Source organism: Lactuca sativa, chromosome 2, assembly GCF_002870075.4.
Source record: "Lactuca sativa cultivar Salinas chromosome 2, Lsat_Salinas_v11, whole genome shotgun sequence".
NCBI classification, from domain to species: Eukaryota; Viridiplantae; Streptophyta; class Magnoliopsida; order Asterales; family Asteraceae; genus Lactuca; species Lactuca sativa.
Window position 1 is genome coordinate 186451754 of NC_056624.2, and position 6000 is coordinate 186457753.

Below are 6000 nucleotides of genomic sequence, written 5' to 3' on the forward strand. Positions count from 1 at the left end.
CATAGTACTAGAGTGATGTAAGTCTGTGGGGGTAGCCGTAACATTCACTAGGTTCTGGATAGCATGAGCGCGTGGTTAGGACGCGAAAGGGACAGTAGTAACCACCGGTTCGGGTGTAGCAGCGAGGATATGGAAATCTACCGACGGGTTTATGAGTTTCCCCAGATGGATTAGACCTGGTTAATCCAGTGATAAGACTGATGGGTTTTATGCATAAGAACAATCCTATGTGCTCATACAAACCCTAATGCTTGGATCTAGGTTTCTCTATTGTACATGCTCTGAATCCAAGACTAATAAACTTAGATCTAACATATTATAAACTGAATTAGGGTTTAGAGAATTACCTTTGATTGTTATATAGCAATAACAATCAATTCATTGCTTGGATTGGTTTCAAAAGCTTAGTGCCTCAAGTGCTGCACCTCTAATGGAGTCACAAACACCATATGCAACTTGGATGAAGAGGAGAAGAGGGGAGGCTGCCCAAAAACGGCTAGAAACCCTAGAGCATCAGTTCCACACGTTTTTGGGGCCTAAGGGGTCCTTTATATACTTGTGTGGGCTACTAGGGTTTCAGTCAAAACCCTAATGGACAGCTTAAACTCTAAGCAGCCCATCGAACCTTCTAGATAAGGCCATGGACGAAAATATGATGGGCTCCCATCATAATTTCGTTCACCCCTTGTTCCTTTAGCATTCCTTAGCCCAATAACTCAATTATCCAATAATTGCAGTCCAGTCCCCTAAATTTAATTAATCTCTTTTAGCCACAAAATTAATTATCAATTAATTCTTGACTAATATTAATTAAACAATATGATTTCTCCTTTAATATATTATTCTCATAATATATTAATAAATCATATTTAAACCTCTCTCTTCTTAATTCATCCTGCATATTGCTATGGTGAAGGCAACCCAAAAGGACCATGCTCATAATCGGGTCAAGTACATACCAAAATAGTTATGGACTTAGACACTAATCCAACAAAAACTATAGGAATGTCACTATAGTTATGAGATCAAGGAAGCAATGGATTGCTTAAGGTTGCTTGTGATGTAAGGCTACCATTGGTCATGTAGCAATCACTTTTAGTCGTGGATTTGGTACAACGGGATTCGACGCATGGATCTGATTGGTTGGATCAGGAGGTTGTTAGAGTCGCAGTGGCATGATAACTAATGGCAACTAGTTCCAAGGAAGGATTTCGTTTGGAAGTCGTGTGAGAAAACTATGTGGGAGTCCTTTAGCTCCGTGACCAGGTCGGAAACTGGTATTTCAGATGATTGGTGAACGAATTGAGACCAAGGAGGTCTTAGTAGATTTTGGAAATGCAGCCATGTGGCAGCAAACTGCTTCAGGAAAATCAGTGTTCAGACAGTTTCCATGTTTAAGGCGGTATTGACAAATTGGATCTTCAGGTGTATGAGAAGTATCTAGATAATGGAACCCCAAATATCAGAAGTTCAATAGTTAGATGAGAGACAAGCGGATTGGGTTCAACAATAATGATTTGGTATGATAGTCCTGTCAGGGTGCTAGACCATCTCGAGACTACAAATTTCGGCTTGGGTAATGTGACCCTAATGCGGGAAATTCGACCATTTTCAGGTTTTAAAACCCTGTTAGGGATTGGTTTTGATTTCCTTGGAAAGGCTAGAGTTTTGCTCGGGATTGTGACCACGTATCTCAAGTTGTTTGGCGTGTAAGGAATGATAAGAAATGATTTCGAGGACGAAATCAAATTTAAGTGGAGGAGAGTTGTAACATCCTATTTAAAATAGGATAATTAATGATGAACCCGGAACCCCGAGAAGTAATTTTAATATTATTATTTTATATTATTATAACCCAAAATCAAATAATAATTAGAAACGTGTTGGTTTCGGGAAGCCAAATGCCAAGATTTGAACCTCTGCGGGTTAAAGTGTAATTTCAGAATTTATTTTGAAAAGAATTTCAGAAGTTAGGGTGTGCTTGGTAAAATATGGACTTATTATGAAAGGATTTTGGATGGCTGGGGTTAAAAGGGTAAGTTATGTGTCTAAGTTGAAAAGAATTTGTAAAGGAAGGGCCATTTAGTAACTTTCGGACATAGTTTGTAAGGATTTTTAAAAGATAGGGACTAAAGGAGTAAATATCGGACTCAAGTTGAAAAGGCTTTTATGGGGAGGGACCAAACGTGTCAATATGCACATGTTTGATGGTGGACACGGGTTGAACCCGCCACCCTCTTTCAGCCTATATATATATATATATATATATATATATATATATATATATATATATATATATATATATATATATATATATATATATATAACACCCCCCATACAAACCCTAACCCTCATTGAGATGACAGCCGCCACCACCCTCCTTCTCCAACTACGGCGCCGCACCACCACCCGTTCCTCTCGTGTTTGTGACCAACGAAGACACCGTGAGCGAGCCCCGTTCGGTTGTGCTGATGCCACCACCGTTTACTTTATCTCTCATCCTACCTCAGTTCGTCGAAACGCCGCCATCTCTTCGGCCGTTGACGTGAATGTATCACTGCCACCTTTCTTCTTTCGTTATGTCGCCGTTGTTGCCGCTTCTATCATGTTTAGGACGAAGATCGACATGGGACGTCGGGAATGTAGAAAGACAAGCCACAACTGCCCAATAGTCGCCGCTGCTGCCTTCCTCTTCTGTCACCGCCGTCTCTTGCCGTCATCGTGTACCACCAGGTGGGTGGCTACATCTGCTTTGGTGTGAAAATTCAAGTGCTGCTTCACAAATCGTTTTCTGTAGGATCGTTTCTTGGCCGGAGGTTCGAAGAAAAGCCCCGCTGCCACCACCGTGAGGTGGTGGCTGCCACCATCTACCACCAACGGCCACCACAAGGGTGGTTGTGTGAGTGTGTGTGTATGTGTGTTTATTTAGTGTGTGAGTGTGTGTTAATTAGGTATTTCATTGTAAAATTTGTAATCGTGTTGGAATAATGAAAAAAGAAACTCCTAACCACCACCGTGAGATGGTGGCTACCTCCTCCTGCCGTCGTGTCGGGTGGCGGTGTGCTTTGCCTTGTTGTGTTTGATTCGTTTGGGATGCATGAAACCCTAATAAGACCCAAATGGGCCTAATGAGGCCCAAAGTGACCTAAAAGCCAACCAATTGACTAATGGGCTGGTATTGGGTAGGAAACCCTAATTAGGGTTTGGAAAACCCTAATGTCATGAAACCCTAATTTTGGGATTGATCGGGACCGCACGGGAATCATGTATTAAACTTAAAATAATAATTAATAATCATGTGCAAATTAACCTAAGGCAATATTGGACTTAATGGATTAAGTCCTTAATGGGTTAAGTAGGAACACTTAATCCTATTTGTCATTTCATGTGAAAACCATATGCTCACTTGGGCCTCGAGTTGGCCTTCCTATTGGGCTTTGGTGATTGGACTATTGAAGGGCTATCCAAGAACAAGTAAATGGACCTAAATAATTGGATGGACTTTAGGGTAAGGCCCACGTGAGAGACTTGAGCCCAATTTGGAAAATTGGGCCATAGATGGGCCATATTTGGGCCTTTATGATTATCTGATATTGGGCCATGGGAATACCAAGAGTTTGGACTAGAATGTGCTAGGGTTTTATTTTATTCTCTGTGCAAACCCTAAGCCATTGCCATCTTCCTTCTATCTAGGATGTGCTAGGGTTTTATTTTATTTTAAGCTTAACTTCTCCTGATTTACTCTCTCTCTCTCTCTTTACCCCATACTGCTCGACAACCAGCCACCACCCTTCGTCTTCTCTTTGGTTCACCGCCGTCTCCAATAAAGCCCTAATATACCACCGACACAACATACCGCAAGATCACCACCCCTCTTTCGCACCAACATCGTTGGATAATAACACCACCATTTGTATAAAAACCCTAGAACCATCAGAAATCGAAGGTTGCAAATCAGATTTGGGATCGACTCTCTCATGGATTGTGCTTCAACTCTCTCCATATGCTCTCATCCAAAACCAACCGCAAACACAGGTGGCTATGTGCTGCTTCGCAGGCGGTTGTTTTTTCTTCGTCGTTGCAGTATGTGAGTTCAGGGTGGCGACGTTTGAAATTGCACACATTTGGAATAAAAAATGCTTCGGCTTCGTCTAGGCGGTCGGGAAGAGCTGGGAAAGTTTATACGGGGTCGCAATCCGAAGCAGTGCCTTCAACCTCCTTTCCGATGAAGGAGATTGCTTCTTCTGTGTTGCCCGTCCGTTCCTTCATTGTCGTCACTTTTGGTATTGCTTTTAATTGTTATATATTTCTGTTACGTTTTCTTGTTTATATTGTTTTTGAATGCACTACATCCGTTCCATACGAGAGTAGATTGATTGCGCATTTGAACACAATTAAGTTTATCTATAACAATGAAACAAAAGCAGGATCTGTGTAACTTCTCAATGGATCACTAATTTATGCCTTCAGCTGACAGTTATGTGGAAATTGGTGGAGAAACTGATGATGCCTAAGAAATCAAAAGCTCCTGTACAAAGGCCATTGCTTAGTTGTGGATGAGTATATGCTTACAGGAGAGTCTCTTCCTGTTTTTAAGGAAGAAGGGCTTTTTAAATGGGGTAATATTCTTTGAGCATTGGGACAAAATTTTGATCTTTGACTGGGATTACGTGTCAACTCATCTGTGTTTTCTTCCTACACGGATCTTCATTTACATATGGTAACCATATATAATTTTTTATTTGTTTTTGTGATTTTCTAATGTATTAATAATTAATTAGTTTAGTTTGCTTAAAATCTCAGGTATATCGTGTTATTTGTGGTTACTCTTGTTGTGGTTCTGTTATGGCCTACAAATGGGTTGAAGATTCAACTACATATTGGTGAGTTGATGAGTGATATGTTAGGCATCTTCAAAAGTAGCAAAGAGAAAGATGAAGATGAAAACTGTGAGTATCAGATGGTTTGGGATGCAGAACGGCCGATGCATTTAATCAAGAAAGCCTCAAAGATCGTGCCTACACGTTCAAATGAGACGGTAGAAAGGTAATTTTCTAAAAACTGCTTCCTGATATGTAATCAGAAGCATGTTTTTATGAGACTTTCATGTAAGTAATTTTTGTATAACAGGATATATATATATATATATATATATATATATATATATATATATATATATATATATATATATATATATATATATATATATATATGGTCAGTATAACAGTTGGTTCACAATTCACTGAATTCGAGGAGCCAATGACTGTTCGCTCATCGCGTCCAATTCATGCTAAAGAAATTGCCACTGTTAGTGAGTCTGTTGTCATTGTAATCTTCATTATTTTTTAGTTTATAATATGTTAAAGGTTGTAGTGATTCAGGTGAATGCATTTCGTTTGATGATGCATGATAACATGATGGTAGGTGCTTTCTCTCATTCAACAGCAATTGGGAAGCTAAGAAAGAATTACCAGATGTTCCTACAGTGACAGTGAATTGTTTGTTTTTGTTGTTTGATAGGACATTGAGTACCTGAAGCTGTATAGTTCAAGATATAGGCGTGAAGAAGGGGTTGAGATTCTAGAAAAAACAGGGATATATCATGAAAAAAGAAAACAAGATAAGAAAAAGGTGAGACTACATTTCAAGATTTCTGTTACACTTATGCCAATCCACTCAAAATACAAATGCAAAATACTCAATGCCTCACTACTACTATCACTGCTCTATTTATACTATTCATGAGATAATTCTAGATAGGGTGCAAAATAGATAATAATAGATATTACAATTAAGTCCCCCATGTTTACCCATATATTTATATAAGACCCATAGCACATTCTCTATCAATACCACCATCTTGAAGAAGAGGCTTGTCCTCAAGCCGGGAGTTAGGAAATTGACTTTTTGTTTGCAAGGCACTTTTTCTTCTTTGATTGGAACTTGCTGCCATGGAATCAGCCATTGCTTTCCTTGTCCTGACTCAAGGCTGTTATTGTC